Genomic DNA, 18,231 nt, shown 5'->3' with positions numbered 1-18,231 from the left:
TCCTGTACCTTTCGATATTCAGTAGTATCAGTTTGTTCACGAGCATACTCTGAGCCAAAGCAGACCCCACAGCACTTTTCTGTAGTCCAGAGGTTCACCAGCTCTTGCAGGCAGACATCCCTTCTCATCTCTGACTTGAATGGACGACCCTTATCAAAGGGACACCAGAGAAAACTTCTAAAACAGAGGATGGTGATTGGGGATTCAGTGTCCGAGGGGAGATGGAAACAGATTAAATAATTACTTTCAAAGAGGAAGTGGATAAGAATTGGACAGAAAAACACTGACCGGTGAGAGAGCCAGGGATTGGGACTGACAGGATTCACAAGATCACAAGACAAAGGAGCAGAAGTAAGCCATTCGGCCCATCGAGTCTACTCCATGAGCTACACTAAAACTATTCCCATCTAGCCCCAATTTCCGGCCTTATCCCCGTATCCCTTGATACCTTGACTAATTAGATACCTATCAATCTCCTCCTTAAGCACCCCCAATGATTGGGCCTCCACAGCTGTATGTGGCAAAGAATTCCATAATTTCACCACCCTCCGGCTAAAGAAATTTCTCCTCATTTCTGTTTTAAACCTGTACCCTCTAATTCTAAGATTATGCCCTCTAGTCCTGGACTCACTCACCAAGGGAAACAGCTTGGCCACATCTACTCTGTCCAGTCCTTTCAACAGTCTAAAAGTTTCGAAGAGGTCCCCTCTCATTCTTCTGTACTCCAGTGAGTACAGTCCAAGAGCCGACAAACAATCATCATACGTAAGCCCTTTCATTCCGGGAATGATCCTCGTAAATCTTTTCTGAACCCTCTCCAACATCAGTACGTCCTTCCAAGATAAGGGGCCTAAACCTGCTCTGCCGTCCCTCCAACTAGCTTACTTTTCCAATCAATTTGGGCCAGTTCCTCTCTCATGCCATTGTCATTTCCTCTGTTCCACTGAAATACTGCTCTGACGAAGACTTGATAGGTTGCATGGCTTCCCTAGGTTCGATGATTAAGTGGCTGTAGAGGGTGCTGTGGTGCTTATACAAGCTCCACGGATATCTCTGAGTAAATCTTAAGTTCGCTGCAAATTCAGTTCAAGGGGACAAGACATCGTACAAGAATTTTTGCCTGGCTGTGATACCATCTGTCACAGTGCTCTTGCATCTGAGGCAGATGTTTATAGTTTCAATCCCATTGCCAGAGACCTGAGCTCAGTAACCTCGGCTGTCACTGTCTATTACTGAAGGATTGCTGCTGTTCGAGGAACGGTGCTGACAGAGGGCTGCATCGGGGAGCACGGGGCTGCCGGAGGGGCAATACTGAGGGAAGGCTGAAGTGTGAGGGGGCAATACGGGGAGGTCTGTACTGTGGGAGGAACAGCACTGAGGGAGGACTGTACTGTCAGGGGGGAATACTGAGGAGATGACACGCTGTGGGAGGGACAGTACTGAGAGAGTGCTGCACTGGGAGGGGTGGTACTGAGAGGTGTGTCCCACTGTGGGAGGGGCGGTACTGAGGGAGGGTCACACTGTGGGCGAGTACTGGGGAAAGGCATTACTCTGGGATCCATGGAATGCCTGGATTGATGCAGGACTGATGTAGCAACACTCTTTCCAAAGGAGTGCACTGAGGGTGGTCATACCTTTGGAACTGAAGTACAGAGGAGTTGCCCAGTCTGGCCGCTCAGGGTGATGCATAACTGTGAAGAACAGCAGAGGTATGCTTCCCCGTTTCCCAGGCAGTATTTCTCCCTCTGTTGATGTATCTGATTGTTATCAAATTACTATTTGTGGGAGCTTGTTGTGTCCATTTTGGCTGTTATGATTTGTGCATTACACCATTGACTGTAGTTCATTGGCACTAAAGTGCCTTGAGATGATGTGAACTGTGCTACAGAAATACGTCCTTTTTTAACTGTTTGGATGCCATGACTGAAGCATGTATTATAAACAATGTGGCAGACACTGTGTGCTGAGAAGAGCACATCTCCAGGTGTTCTTTTTACCCATAGTCACCTAAAACTGCTCAAACTCATCTGGGGAGCAGCATAAGGAAACACAGTCTTTCTGTTGTAGATAACGTGAGCAACAGGTGTGGTGCTGAAGATGCCAAACATTCCCAGACAGAAGTACCAAACACTTCTTTTATGATGTTTATGCCATAAACCATGTCCCTGTGACTCAAACATGCAATAAGCATGCAAAATGGTCAGTTGGTCAGGCAGCATTGGAGGTATGAACCGGAACTGGTGTGCTGGTTCAATAACCCTTCATTGGAACTGGAAGAAAAGTGAGAGAAAAGCATGTTTTAAGATGCAGAGAATGCAGGGAGAGGGGTAGGATGTGGTAGGATGAGAGGAAAGAGAGGGTAAATGATAGAAGGTGAAAGTTGGTGGAAATGGACAAGAAGAGGAAGGAGGTATAGAGAAGAAGCCAGTGAATCCATTGTTGAGTCCAGAAGACTGTAACGTGCCTGGTCAGAAGATGAGCTGATCTTTGTTGAGCTAACAATGAACTTTATTGAAAGAATAGAGTCATAGAGTCACACAGCTCTAGCCCAACTTGTCCAAGGTGCCTTGCTGAGCTCGTTCCATTTGTCTGTGTTTAGCCTTTATCTACCTAAACCTTTTCAATCCATGTACCTGCCCAAATGTCTTTTAAATGTTGTAATTGTCCACAGCACTACCACTTCTTCCATTAGCCCACCATGCTGTGTGTAGAAAAACTTGCCCCTCAGGCCCTCTTTCCCCTCTCACCTTAGACCAATGCCCTGTAATTCCAAGCTCCCGTACCGTGAACCAGGACTACCCACCTTTTCTATGCCCGTCATGATTATATAAACCTCCACAAGGTCCCCCCTCAGCCTCCTCCACTCCAGGGAAACAGTCCCAGCCCGTCCAGCCTCTTCTCATAACATCTTTGTGGATCTTTTCTGCACCGTCTCAAACTTAATCACATCCTTCCTATAGCATTGTGACCAGAACTACACACAGTGTTCCAGGTACGGTGTCACCAGCGCCTTATTCAGCTATAACATGATGTCCCATCTCTTGCACTCAGTGCCCCATCCAATGAAGACAGGCCTGCCATATGCCTTCTTTACCGTATTGTCTACCTGTGTCGCTATTTTCAGGGAACCGTGCATTTGTATCCCCCGGATCTCTCTGTGCTACAGCACTCCTCAGGGCACTGCCTGGTTTAATTTCCCAAAATGTATCACTTCACACTTGTCCGAGTTAAATTCAGTCTGCCATTCCTTTGCTCACTTTCCCAGTTGATCTAGATCTTGTAACCTTAAACAACCTTCTTCACTGTCCACCATACCACCAATTTCGGTGTCATCTGCAAACTGATTAATCGTACCACCTACGTTCTCATCCAAATCATTAATCACTACAACAAACAGCAGGGGACCCAGCACTGATCCCTGCAGCACAAAACTGGTCACAGGCCTCCAATCTGAAAGAGAACCCTCAACTACCAACCTCTGGCTCCTCTACCAAACCAATTTTGTATTCTATTGGTTAACTCACTCTGAATCCCATGTGCTCTAACCTTCCGGATTGCTTACCATGTAGGATCTTTTCAAAAGCTTTGCTAAAGTCCATGTAGACAACGTCTGCTGCTCTGCTCTTGTCACTCTCTTGGTCACCTCTTCAAACAACTCAATCAAATTCAAGAAACAGAACTTCCCACGCACAAAGCCATGCTGACCATCCCTAATCAGTCCTTGCCTTTCCAAATGCAGGTAGATCCTGTCTCTCAGGATCTCCTCCAGTAACTTTTCCACCATTCACTGCTTGTAGTTCCCTGGCATCCAATGTGAGAGGTCAAAGTCAGAAAAGAACTAGGCTGAAGAATTAATGTGACATGAGATTGGCAGCTCAGGGCAGACTTGCAGCAGGGGTTCTACAGAGCAGGCAGCCAGTCTCCATTTGGTCTCTTCATTGAACAAAGCTGAGTTGAGGTGCAAGGTCAGCTGTGGTCTGAATGATGGAGCAAACTCAAAGGGTTCTCGTATTGGAATGATCAGGGCTGTTGGTGGTGATTGAGGTGGAGAGCAGGGTGTTGCAGAGAATTGCCCTTTCAGAACACTGAAGAAGAGGTGGTGAAGGTGAGTTGGCAACTATATCACATTGAAGAAGACAAAGTCCTGAAAATACCAAGATTGTCTTTACTGCAGCAGTTTAAGTAATGTGCAGTTCTCCAAATCTCAAGATACTGAATAGAAGGATTCATAGTACTACGATTCTCTGTGGCAATTTTCTCGTCAGCATTCTTCATGCTCCCCACCTCCAGATTGATACTAAAATCCACATGAGGCAGCCTAAGTAGGACCTCCGTATGACCACCTTGGCCTGGCTGGGGAGCAATCCCCACAGTTTCCCCAGCCGCCCTTTGCACTCCTGAGATCAGGAGCATGGAATTGTAGAGTAACCTGCCTCTTCGGTAGTGTTCCAGTGCTACAGTCAGCTGCATTCAGAGTAAATCTGAAACAGGCTCACCTAGGCTGTACAATGTTACAGGTGGAACTCAGATTGTGTTCCACAAACACACCACTGTGAATCATGTTTGTGATCTCTTGGGATTATACTTGTTCTGACTATTCTCTTCAAGTCGTAATAGTTGTCACTCTGGAAAACAAGCACCAGCCTGCATAATATTTTGTCCATTGCTACTCATTATCTGATGTCGAGGGAACAGTAAGTTTGCGAAGGCAGGATACAGCCTACAAGGTAGGTAGGAATAGCATTGAAACCAGTTGGTCTAAATTGGTAAATTGGTTCATTACTGTCATATGTACTGAGGTACAGTGGTTTCTTGCAGTCATGGGCAGAACAGTTGCCGTACCAAGCCGTGATGCATCTGAATACAATGCTTTCTATGGTGCATCCATTAAAAATTGGATCAAACGGGACGTGCCAAATTTCTTTAGCCTCCTGAGGAATTAAAGGTGCTGGTGAACTTTCTTGGCTATCGCGTCTATGTCGTTGAACCAGGACAGCCTATGGGTGATGCTCACTCTCGGAACTTGAAGCTCTCAACCCTCTTGACCTTAGGGAACATTCGTGAAGTGTGTATAGGTCATTTGGAAACATGGAAATGTGAAATAAGTGTGCTACACGGGAAGACTGTTTCTCTGCAGTAAATTTATTTTAATTGTATGCAATCAATGTCAATCCTTCTATGTTGCAAAAGATATTCGCAGGAATACGTTGGAAATAAACAAATGACCCAAACACGCTAACTTCCAATATTGGCGGCACTGAGCGGGCAGGGTTGCGGACGGGTTAGCACTAGGACCGCGCGGCAGCAGCAAGGTAAGGAGGGGGCGGGGCCAGGTACCGCGGGCGCGCGCGTTGCCTTCACAACCAAGATGGCTGCCGGCGAGGAGCAGAGGGCACCCGCGGGATCACCGTCAGCGGTCGTTAATGACTGTGAATGAAGGTTGCGTGCTGAGGGCGTTCGTGTAGTTGGCCGCAGTCTGGCGAAGGGCGCGGGGATTTCCCGGGAGCGGTGAGTGGTCTCCGGTCGCCGGCGGGGGGATCTCAGCCGCCGCTCCTGTCACAGCGCAGCCGGCACCGCGCATGCGCGGCCGGCCCCAGAACCCAAACCGCCGGTTCCCGGGACCTGACAGCTGGCGGGGGGGGGGGGGGCACCGGGCACCCACCGGGGAGGGGGGGGGCACCGGGCACCCACCGGGGGGGGGGGGGGCACCGGGCACCCACCGGGGAGGGGGGGGGCACCGGGCACCCACCGGGGAGGGGGGGGGCACCGGGCACCCACCGGGGAGGGGGGGGGCACCGGGCACCCACCGGGGAGGGGGGGGGCACCGGGCACCCACCGGGGAGGGGGGGGGGGCACCGGGCACCCACCGGGGAGGGGGGGGCACCGGGCACCCACCGGGGAGGGGGGGGGGCACCGGGCACCCACCGGGGAGGGGGGGGGGCACCGGGCACCCACCGGGGAGGGGGGGGGGGAACCGGGACCTGAGAGCCGGCCGGGGGGGGGGAACCGGGGCCGGGCGCCCACCGGGGAGAGGGGGAGGACCGGGGCCGGGCGCCCACCGGGGGGGGAGGGGGTTACGGGGACCGGGCACCCGCCAGGACGGGGCGAACCGCGCCACACGTGGGGGGGGGGGACCGGGACCTGACAACCGGGGGGGGGGGGTGCGGAGGGACCGGGACCTGACAGCCGGCGGGGGGGAGGCGGAGGCGGGGGACCGGGACCAGGCACCCACCGGGGGCGGGGGAACTGGGACCAGGCACCCACTGGGTGGGGTTGCACACCCAGCACCTGCTGGTGTTGGCAGGGGGACCGAGCACCCACCAGGGTGGGGCGAACCGCGCACAAACCAGGGGTGGGGGTGGAACCGGGACCAGGACCAGGCGCCCACTGGGGGGGTTGGCGGGGGGACCAGGACCAGGCACCCACCAGGGGCAGGGGTGAGCACCTGTGGGAAACTGACAGTCGGCGATAGTGGGACGTATCGGGCACCTACCATGGGTGGGGGTGGGCACCTACCGAGAACTGACAGATGGTAGAAGTGGGGCGTAGTGGGCAGGTGCTAGGAACTGTGGATACCCAGTTTGCTCTGTTTGGTGGGGAACCTTGTGTTTGGTCTCTTTGTGGGCAGAGGGAAGAACATTTTTGGGAGGGTAGATGAGCCCAGTGTTTGGGGAGAGTGACCTTACCCTGTTGTGCATGGTCAGGGTAGGGAGCGTTTGCCCTGGTGTGCAGGTCAGTGGGGTCGGAGAGAAAGGTATCTGCCTTGTTTGTTGAGGGCAGTGGGTGTAGTAAAGGTGTGCGAAGTGGTGGTTCTCTGTTTGCCAGAGGACTGTTGATCATTGTCTGTTTGGTGTGGGCTGGGGGCTTGGGTTGCTGCTCGGGAGTGTTTGCTATCTATTGGGTAGGGTTGCAAGCAGGCAGGTGGGTGTCTCTGTTTGTTGTGAGGGAGTATGTTGCTGCTTGTTGTGGGTAGAGAATAGGGTCCCTTTGGAGATTGCATTCAATACCGAGTTAAGATTTTTGGAGAGTATCCTATCCTTGGGCTAGGAGCTAGATAAATAATGGATTGTAGTGTTTATTATTTAACGTACCTTGAGCTGGTGTCAACAGAGTGGAAACTCTATAGTAGCAAATGAAATGCTTGTTGAATGAGGTTATGACCAGGAGAAATCTTTTTAAATGTGACATGCTTCTAATTCGAGAACAAACAGTATTAAAAGATTCTCCGAGGGGTGGTTTTGTGGTGTGTGTGTGTGTCTACTCATTGCTTGGTGGAATATATCCTTACGTTAAGTTTTATTAGGATTCAGCTAGTTTTCCATGATTAGAATTCATGTTTGACATCAGTTAGACCAAAGCAATTTAGGTTTTATTTGAATAATTGCTTGCCAAACTGCATAGTGTATGTCTTGTATAGGGGATTTCAGAAACATTCATTAGCAAATGTAGAGATGATATGAGAATATGTATTGACTGAGATGACCCCAAACATTGTGGTAAATTATTCAGCTGCAACATTTGCTTTATGTGTACAGGCGGGAATTACATGTGAGTCACGTTAATGTGATTTTCAGGTCTCGAGAATTAGTGCAGTCATTTCTGTATGCATTTGTCTATGGGGACTTTCCATAATCTACAGTATCTCCAGGTGGAAAATGCTTCTGTGCTGATGTGTGAACAACCTGGAATGTATATATAATGACAGTTTTGTAGTTGTGTAGAGTCCTTAAGATAATTGGGCACTTGCAAGATATTTGAATGCTGCTGATGTGTTGTATTCTGGGACCTTGTCACTTCAGGAATAAAGGAATGATATGGGGAGTTTGTTGAAGAATTAAACATTTACAAATTACTTTTTTTATATAAACTTTGCAGCCACATGGTTACAACTACAAATGCAACTTTTTCAACTGGCTGAAGCATAATCTTGAAGTTCTGAAATGAATTGAATTGAACTTTCAGTTATGTTTACTGTTGTTGATCAGTTATGCACCTCTCTATTCGTAAACAGGGTTGATCCTAAGATACTATACCTGTATAGCAGTGCATCCCAACGGAGTTCTTAATTTAGCTTTAGTTCCCATATGTATGCAGCATTACTGGAGGAGAGCCAGATGAGCAGGTGTTCAGTTCTATGCTGGCTTGTGATTGGTTTTTAGGTGGTGTGGTTGGTGATTTACCTGATGTACGTCTGCACAGTTCTATCATTTTCAGAAACATTCTGCACTACTACTAAACTTCCATGAGCTGTGGAAATCTCCCTATTCCTGTCATATGATAGTTTCTACAAGAGTATGTCAATATTAAAAGCAATTGCGATTGTGAAACTGTTTTTAAGTTACAAATTATAATTAAGCATCTGGTTGCTGTGATGTCCCCAAAGGTTCAGAAATCACCTCATATGGGGTTGTATGTTGTCTGCAGAATCAACAGCCTTGCCCTGTTTGTATAGCTAGTTGCCAGTAGCTCTGCTATTAAATGGTTGCAGCTTAATGCTTGTTGCAAAACTGACAGCATTGGTTTAATCCCAGATGGATATTGTCTCAAGCTGTTTGGATGTGACACTGCACAGAGTACAACTTCACTGCAAAGTCATAGCTAGTTGGAGAGTTACTCAGCAGTTCCCTGTGATGTTTTTTGAATAACCCTGAATGGCACAAAGTTAAATGCACAGAAGGAGGCCAGTCAGTGTTTTCTGGCCTTGTTAGGACAAACCAATTAAGCCATTCCTTTACATTTTCGTACTTCCTTATGGCACAGGAGGCAGCCAATTGGTCCATTGAGACTCTGTCAGTTCCTGGAGCAATTCTATCACTCCCATTCCCCCACATTTCCAGTGACCTATTCCCTCTTGCATCAACTACCCCAAATTCTCCTACCACTCAATTATACAGTGACCAATTAACCTACCAACCAGCACGTTTTTGAGATGAACGAAGGAAATCCACATGGCCACTCCACACATACAGCACCGGAGGTCAGGATTGAACCAGTCAATGGAGGTCTGAGACAGTACCTCCACTTGCTACAATCTTATGCTGCCTTAACCCTGTAACTTTTAACCCTTCATCTTAGAAATATTGCATTTTTCCTGATCTAAAATAATTTAAGTAGATCTCTGTTGATCGTGGTGTAGAATACCCATGCTCGGGGGTCTCTTCTGCAATTCACATTCCCAATTAGAAACAAAGCATTTTTCATGTGCCATTATTGGACATTTTGTAGTGAACAGGACTTCATTTCAGGAAGGCACACTTTATTTATTAAGGCCAATGACCTGTGCTGTTTTCATGGCTGTGTGATTTGACCAGCAGGAGTCTAGTGCCAAAGAGCAAACATGAGAAGTGCAAGTACATAAACTTTTCCTTCCCAAAGCTATCCTTTTCAGCACAGAGTACTTAACTATGGTTTTCACAGTGCAAGATATCAAAACTAGTTGAATTAAGAGGCAAAAAAAAGAAAGGAACTTAAAACAATCATTACATTATAAAGACATTTGGACAAGTACGTGGATAGGAAAGGTCTAGAGGGATATGGGTCATACGTGGGCAAATGCGACTAGCTTAGCTGGTCACATTTGTCCACCATTGCGACATCTTGGTTGGCATGGGCAAGTTGAACTGACGGGCCTCTTTCCATGTTGTATGACTCAGTGGCTATTATCATGCATGAAGTGCAAGGCAAATGAGATGGTAGATTGGAAAACAGTAAATGTAACACCTCTATTTAAGAAAGGAAGGAGCTTTAGCTCAGTTAGCCTAACATCTGCTGTTATTAAAGAAGTCATAACACACTTAGAAAATCACTGTCCAAGTCAGCGTAGTCTTCTGTCAGGGAATTTGTTTTTGACAAGTTCTTTGAAAATGTTTGGTAACTAGCAGGGTGAATAAAGGGGAGGTTTCCAAATGGCATACAGTGAAGTGCCATGCAAAAGGTTTACTGCCCAATATAATGGCTTGTTGTATTGGGGGTGGTATTATTGGCATGGATAGTGGATTGGTTAGCTGGCAGAAAATAGGGTTTTTGGGTTGGCCAGGTATAAATAGGTGTTGCTGCGGGATTGTTGGGGCTTAAGCAATTTATGATTTTGATGAAGGAATTGAGTGTATTGTATCCCAATTTGTTGACAATGCAAAGGTATGTTGGGTCATAAATTGTGAAGAGGGCACAAAGACTGCAAAGGGATGTGGAGGGATTAAACGAGGAAGCAGAAAGATGACAGATTGAATATCATCTGGGGTTATCCACTAAACAGGAAGAAGAGAAAAACCATATTATTTAAATGATTTGAAACTTATGAACACTGAAGTTTCATGAGCTTCTGGTGTCCCACAAAGTTAACCTGCAGGTACAGCAGGTAACTAGAAGGCATGTGGGAGGATTGGAAAGCTAAATTGGATCTATTTTAATGCAAGGAGCTTGACTGGTAAGGCAGATGGACTAGAAGCATTGATCAGCCTATGGGAATATGATAGTATTGCATTCACTGAAAGATGGTTTAAAGAAGATTAGGGCTGGCAACACAGCATTCCAGGGAATAGAAACTTCAGGGGTGATGTATTGGTTTATTATTGTCACTCATACCAAGGTACAGTGAAAAACTTGTCTTGCATACCGATCATACAGGTCAATTCATTACACAGTGCAGTTACATTGAGTTAGTACAGAGTACATTGAGGTAGTACAGGTAAAAACAATAACAGTACAGAGTAAAGTGTCACAGCTACAGAGAAAGTGCAGTGCAATAAGGTGCAAGGTCACAACAAGGTAGATCGTGAGGTCAGAGTCCATCTTATCATATAAGGGAACCGTTCAATAGTCTTATCACAGTGGGGTAGAAGCTGTCCTTAAACCTGGTGGTATGTGCCCTCAGGCTCCTGTATCTTCTACCTGATGGAAGAGGAGAGAAGAGAGAATGACCCGGGTGGATGGGGTCTTTGATTATGCTGGCTGCTTCGCCAAGGCAGCAAGAGGTAAAGACAGAGTCCAAGGAGGGGAGGCTGGTGTCCGTGACGCGCTGGGCTGTGTGCACAACTCTCTGCAGTTTCTTGCGGTCCTAGGCAGAGCAGTTGCCATACCAAGCCATGATACATCCAGATAGGATGCTTTCTATGGTGCATTGATAAAAGTTGGCGAGTGTTGAAGGGGACATACCAAATTTCTTTAGCCTCCTGAGGAAGTAGAGGCACTGGTGAGCTTTCTTGGCCGTGGCATCTACGTGATTTGACCAGGACAGGCTGTTGGTGATGTTCACTCCCAGGAACTTGAAGAATTCAACCCTCTCGACCTCAGCACCATTGATGTAGACAGGTGCATGTACACCGCCCCCTTTCCTGAAGTCAATGACCAGCTCCTTTGTTTTGTTGACATTGAGGGAAAGGTTGTTGTCATGACACCATTCCACTAAGCTCTCTATCTCCTTCCTGTACTCCAGCTCATTGTTTGAGATACGGCCTATAACAGTGGTATCATCTACAAACTTGTAGATGGAGTTAGAGCAGAATCTGGCCAAACAGTAATGAGTATATAGGGAGTAGAGTAGAGGGCTAAGAACTCAGCCTTGTGAGGTACCAGTGTTGAGAATAATCGTGCCGGAGGTATTGCTACCTATCCTCACTGATTACAGTCTGTTGGTCAGAAAGTCATGGATCCAGTTACAGTGGGAAGTATTGAGTCCTAGGTCTCAGAGTTTGGTGATGAGTTTGCTTGGGATTATAGTATTGAAGGCAGAGCTGTAGTCAATAAACAATAGTCTAACGTAGGTGTCTTTACTGTCCAGATGCTCCAGAGCTGAGTGTAGGGCCAGGGAGATGGTGTCCGCTGTAGATCTGTTTCGGTGATAGAGGAATTGCAGTGGGTTGAGATTGCTTGGGAGGCTGGAGTTGATGCATGCCATGACCAGCCTCTCAAAGCACTTCATGATGGTGGATGTCAGAGCCACTGGTCGGATGTAAAAGAGGAGGGGACATTGCATTATTGACCAAGGAGTCCATCACTGTGGTAATGAGGGAGGACATCTTAGAAAGCTTTTCAATTGAGGCCTTATGGGTAGAGTTTAAAAATAAACAATGGGCAGTCACTTTTCTGGGATTATACTACATGCCACCCAATGGTCAGCAGGAGAAAGAGGAGCAGATTTGTAAACAATTAGGTCCCACATAATAGGTTAATCAAGAAAGTTCGGATGCATGTGGTCAGTGGAGAATTGGCTGTGTGGATCCAGAACTGGCTTGCCCATTGGCTGTGGTGATTGAAGGGACATATTCGGGCTGGAGGCCTATGTGTAGTGGTGTTCCGCAGGGATCTGTACTGGGACCTCTGCTGTTTGTGATGTACATAAATGACCTGGGTGAGTATGTTGATGGGTGGGTTAGTAAGTTTGCAGACGATACCACGATTGGAGTTGTGAATAGTGTAGAAGACTGGCGATGGAAACAGTGTGATATAGATCAGTTGCAGATGTGGGCAGAGAAATGGCAGATGGAGTTTAACCCAGATAAATGTGAGGTGTTGCACCTTGGTGGGACTAATGTCAAGAGGCAGTACACTCTTAAGGGCAAGACCCTTAACGGTGTTGAAGAGCAGAGAGACCTTGGGGTGCCAGTCCATGATTCATTGAAAGTAGCTACACAGGTGGACAGGGTGGTTAAGAAGGCTTATGGAATGCTTGCATTTATTAATCAGGGTATTGAGTATAGGAGTCAAGAAGCTATGATGCATCTCTATAGAACTCTAGTTAGGCCGCATTTAGAGTATTGTGTGCAATTCTGGTCGCCTCACTATAGGAAGGATGTTGAGGCTTTAGAGAGGGTGCAGAGGAGTTTTACCAGGATGCTGCCTGGATTAGAGGGCATGTGCTATCAGGAGAGGCTGGACAAACTTGGGCTTTTTTTTTGGAGCAGCGGAAGCTGAAGGGTGATCTGTTGGAAGTGTATAAAATTACGAGGGGCATAGATAGGGTGGACAAAAGATATCTTTTTCCTATTATTGAGTGATTCAATACCAGAGGGCATGCATTTAAGGTGAGAGGGGTAGGTTCAGAACAGACGTAAGGGGTATTTTTTTTTGCTCAGACAGAGGTGAATGCCTGGAATGTGTTGCCTGATAGGGTGGTGGAGGCAAATTCTTTGGGGGCTTTTAAGGGGGGCTTGGATGGGCACATGAATGAGAGGAAAATAGAGGGATATGGGTATTCTGTAGGTAGGAGGGACTACCTATGTTGGCACAATATTGTGGGCCAAAGGGCCTGTTCTGTGCTGTACTGTTCTATGTAAATCACAGGGTTGTAGTAACACACAAAATACTGGAGGAACTCAGTGGGCCAAGCAGCATCTATGGAGGGTAATGGACATTTGACAATGGACTGTCCATTTCCCTCCCCAGATGCTGTTTGGCCTGCTGAGATCCTCCAGTGTTTTGTGTGATGCTCCAGATTCCAGATTTGTAGTCTCTTGTGTTTCCACAGGGTTGTAGTAGTTGGGGATTTCAACTTCCTCAATATTAACTAAGACTGCCATACTGTGAAAGGATTAGATGGGGTGGAATTTTAAAAGTGCATCCAGAAGAGTGTTTTGTGCTTGTATAGTGTTTTACTAGGGATGGCACGGTGTTAAATAGTAGGAAATGAGGCTGAGCAAACGGATGAAGTGTCTTGCACTTTGGGGATAATGACCATAACTTGGTAAGTTTAGTGTAGTTATGGAAAGGGATAGTCTAGAAACTGACTGAATCAGAGCAAGAGAGTAACCACGGAAAGAGTGGGGCCCACTAGGGACAAAGAGCAATCAATGCATGGAGCCAGAGGATATGGGCAAGGACTTAAATGAATATGTTTCTTCTGTATTCATTGAGGAGAAAGACATTGTGGTTGGAGATTTCAGTTGGGATGGTGAAATTCTGGAGCACTTATTTAAAACAAAAGAGGAGTTATTTGATGGCTAAATAGACATAAAGGTGGTTAAATCCCTAGAAGCTGATGAGATGTGTTCCAGACTTATGAGAGGCAAGGGGAGAGATTGCTGAGCCCTAACAGAGATATTTAAATCTTTGCTGGCCACAAGTGAGGTAGATGACTGAAGGACAGCAGATGCGCTACCTTTACCAAAGGATAGTGATAAGCCAGGTAATTATAGCCAATAAGTGTAACATCAATGGTAGGGAAATTATTGAAAAACATACTGATGGATGGGATTAATCTATACATGGAAAGGAGGGGATTGACCAGGGATAGTCGGATTTGTTTGTGGGATATTCTGCCTGACTAATTGAGTTTTTTTGAAGAGATAACTAAATATATTGATGAGGGGAGGGCAGTGCAGTTGATGTGCTGTTATATGGGACTTCAGTAGGGCCTTGATAAAGGCTGGTCCAAAAGGTTAGAGCCCATGTGATCCAAGGCAAGTTGACAAATTGAATCTAAAATTGGTAGTAGTAGGTGGCGGAGGGTTGTTTTTACAATTGGAAACCTATAACCAGTGGTGTACCATAGGGATTGGTGCTCAGACCATTACTGTCTGTTTTTGAGATATTAATCATCTGGATATGAAGGTTGTGCACCTAACGTGAAAATTAATGATGTGATTGATGGTGAGGAGGATTGTCTCAGGCTACAAAATGCTATTGATTAGCTGGCAGTGACAGATGGAATTTAATCCCGGTAAGTGTGAGGTGATGCATTTTGGTGGGTGAGGTGGGGGTGTGCCCTAATAAGGCTACAGCATATACCATGAATGGTAGTGCCCTCGAATGTACTGGGGAACAAAGGAACCTTGGTGTACAAGTCCAAAGATCCCTGAGGGTGGCACCATGGGTAGATATGATTGTGAAGAAGCCATGGGGATGCTGCCTTCATTAGCTAGTGCATAGAGTATAAGAGCAGGGAGGTTTTGGTATAACTTTATAAAACATTGGTTTGGCTACAGCTGGAATATTGTATGCATTTCTGGTTGCCACACTATAAGGAGGATGTGAGTACAGTGAAGAAGGCGCAGAAGAGATTTACCAGGATGTTGCCAGGGAGAAAGACCGGATAGGTTGGGTTTGTTTTCCTTGGAGCAGATGAGGCTGAGTGGGGACCTGCTGGAAGTATGCAAAATTATGAGGCACAAGCAGGGTAGATGGTAAGAAACTGTTCTTCATGGCAGAGGTGTCTAAGACCAGAAGACGCAAGTTTAAGGTGAGGAGTAATAGGTTTACAGGGGATTTGGAAAATATTTTTTTCACTGAAAGTAGTTGCAATTTGAAATGGACTGCTTGAGAAGATGTGAAGGAAGGTACTCTCTCAATATTTAAGAAGCATCTGGTCGAGTAGTTAAATTGCCAAATTAGGATATGCTAAGGACCAAGAGTTGCTAGAAGAAGTTAGTAGAGATTGGCATGGACGTGGTGTACCAAAGAACCTATTTCTGTGCCTTATGATTCTCTGACTCAAATAGAATACACATCTTTGTTCTAACTTTGGTTTCCAGATTTTTAAAACTGAGTTCAAATTTTCAAACGGGTATAGTAGCATTTGAGTTTGTATTCTTTAGATAAATAAGATATCTTTATTAGTCACATGTACATCGAAACACACAGTTGAATGCATCTTTTTTGAGTAGTTTTTTGGGGGCAGCCTGCAAGTGTCGCCATGCTTCCGGTGCCAACGTAGCATGCCCACAACTTCCTAACCCGTACGTCTTTTGGAAAGTGGGAGGAAACCAGAGCACCCGGAGGAAACCCACGCAGTCACAGGGAGAACGTACAAACTCCTTACAGTGGCCGGATTTGAACCCGGGTCGCTGGCGCTGTAAAGTGTTACGCTAACCGCTACACTACCGTGCCTTGCTCTTTACATTCATAATTTATAACTCAGGATCAGCAACCCTGTAACACACCTACACAACTGTACTCCAGTTACTAAACTATTGTCCCAATTAAGGATGTTTGATCTTAATCTTTGAGAATATCTCGGAGCTCTCATTGATTGCCTTTGTTAAATTTTTCAGATTCTCCGGTTAACCACATTCGATGCAGAAGCAGGCCATGCTGGTATCAATGCTCCTCTTGAGCTTTCTCCCAAGTTTTTATGTCTAACAAGATCCTCTTTCCTCCTTTCTCTTTTACGTAGCTTCCTATATAAATGCAGATAAACTATTCCCCTAAACACCCCTGAGGGGCAACTTTTTCACACGGGGTGGTGAGTATATGGAACGAGCTGCCAGAGGAAGTGGGTGAGGCAGGTACAACAATATTTAAGAAGCACTTGGATAGGTACATGGAGTGGGGGGCTTGGAGGGATATGGGCCGAATGCAGGAAATTGGGACTAGCTGGGTGGGCACTGTGGTCGGCATGGACTAGATGGGCCGAAGGGCCTGTATCTGTGCTGTATTGCTCTACGACTCCATGGATGCTCTACAACTCGCTGAGTAGTGAATTTCACACACACACACACCTGGGTATTTGATATCTTGCTGATGATCTTGTTTGGCCTCTAGTTTTGCCTTGTTCCACTAGTGATAGAATGGGCACAAAAGAACTGTATTTATTCCATCAAGACCTTTCATAATCTTAAGGATCATTCTTGGGTCGTTCATCAGCATTTTCTATTCCAGGGAAAAGAGACCTGACATTTTAATTCTTTCCTTTCGTCATTTCTTGTGCCATATGTGTAAATCTTCTTGCAGTCTCTCTGGTGCCTCTGCCATATTATTGGCAATAATACAATGAGCATTGGTGATTAATTTGGTGTATTATTGCCACATGTACCAAGATGCAGTGAAACGCTTTGCTTTGCATGCCATCTAGACAGATAATTCCAAACATAAGTACATCAAGGTAGTACAAAAAAAAGCAGGATATAGTTTTACAGTTACAGAGAAAGTGTAGTGCAGGTACAAAGGCCGCCATGAGGTAGATTAAGAGTTCATCTCTATCGTAAAAGAGGTCCATTCGAGTGTCTTATGATAGCGGGATAGAAGCTGTTCTTGAGCCTGGTGGTATGTGTTTTCAAGCTTTTGTAACTTCTGCCCAGTGGAAGGGGGGAGAAGAGACAGTGACTGGGGTGGGAGGGATCTTTGATTATGTTGGCTCTTTTTCTGAGTTAGTGTGAAGTGTAAACAGAGTCAATGGAGCTGAGACTGGTTTTTGTGATAAACTGGGTGTGTTCAAAACTCTGCAATTTCTTGTGGTCTTGGGCAGAACTGTTGCCATACTGAGCTGTGATGTATCTGGATAGGATGCTTTCTATAGTGCATCTGTAAAAGTTTTTAGATATTTTAGATATTAGTCACATGTACATCAAAACAGAGTGAAATGAATCATCTTGCATTACTGAGAATGTGCTGGGGGTAGCCCACAAGTTTCACCACTCTTCCGGTGCCAACGTAGCATGCCCACAGCTCCTAACCTGTATGTCTTTTGGAGTGTGGGAGGAGTAAACCCACGCAGACAAGGGGAGAACGTACAAACTCCTTACAGACAGCAGTCAGAATTGAACCTGGGTCGCTGGCGCTGTAATAGCGTTACACTAACCACTGCACTATCGTGTTGCCCTTTTGTAAGGGTCATCGGGAATATGCTGAATTTTCTTAGCCTTCTGAGGAAGTAGAAATGCTGATGTGCTTTCTTGGTCACAGTATCTATGTGGCTGGACCAGAACAAACTATTGGTGATATTTATACCTAGGAACTTGAATCCCATGACCATCTCCACCTCAGCACCATTGGCACAAATAGGGGCATGTACTTTGCCTCGCTTCCTGAAATCAATGACCAGCTCTTTTGTTATGTTAACATTAAGGGAAAGGTTTTCGTCTTCACAGCATGCCACTGGGCTCTCTATCCCCTTCCTGTGCTGCATCTTGTATTTTCTGTTGGGAGATGTATAATAGAGAAGTATAACAGTGACTTTTGTCAAATGCACTGACCGGCCTCATTTTTCCACCACACGGGCCTCCACCCAATGTTTGTTTGCAAAGGAAACTCTCTTGCCTGTGATCATCTGTACCTGCACATTTCCTTCCTGAGACTTGTAGTCTGGATACTGAGAAATAAAAATTCTAACATCATATGAGGTTTTTGTTGAAAAGGAAGCATTTATATTAAATGCTGCCTGGTGGACACAGCAACAAATTATTGAGAATCTATTGTAAGAATCTTTCCCCTAATGACAGTACATTGCTCTAGATATGAGCTATCAATTATTCATAATCTAGATTTGCAAATTATCTTTTGATGTCCTTTCACTTTTAG

The 18,231-nt window shown here is 46.0% G+C and overlaps 1 protein-coding gene across 8 annotated transcripts in view; it reads left to right on the top strand.

Annotated features, from left to right (window-relative positions):
- Window positions 1–1,602: 1,602 nt before the first annotated feature.
- Window positions 1,603–18,231, top strand: part of dennd4a (DENN/MADD domain containing 4A) — a 149,644-nt gene continuing 133,015 nt past the window's right edge. For 5 of the 8 annotated variants that reach the window (XM_052040683.1, XM_052040682.1, XM_052040684.1 and 2 more), the window contains exon 1: window positions 5,357–5,508. The gene's annotated coding sequence lies outside the window, so the exon portion shown is untranslated. Of the gene's footprint in view, window positions 1,710–5,356; window positions 5,509–10,873; window positions 10,974–18,231 lie in introns of those variants that run through there. The other 3 variants (XM_052040678.1, XM_052040679.1, XM_052040681.1) reach the window with 3 other exon arrangements.

This window comes from Pristis pectinata, chromosome 28 (assembly GCF_009764475.1).
Source record: "Pristis pectinata isolate sPriPec2 chromosome 28, sPriPec2.1.pri, whole genome shotgun sequence".
Taxonomy (NCBI): domain Eukaryota; kingdom Metazoa; phylum Chordata; class Chondrichthyes; order Rhinopristiformes; family Pristidae; genus Pristis; species Pristis pectinata.
This window is presented reverse-complemented; position numbering and strand designations above follow the sequence as displayed.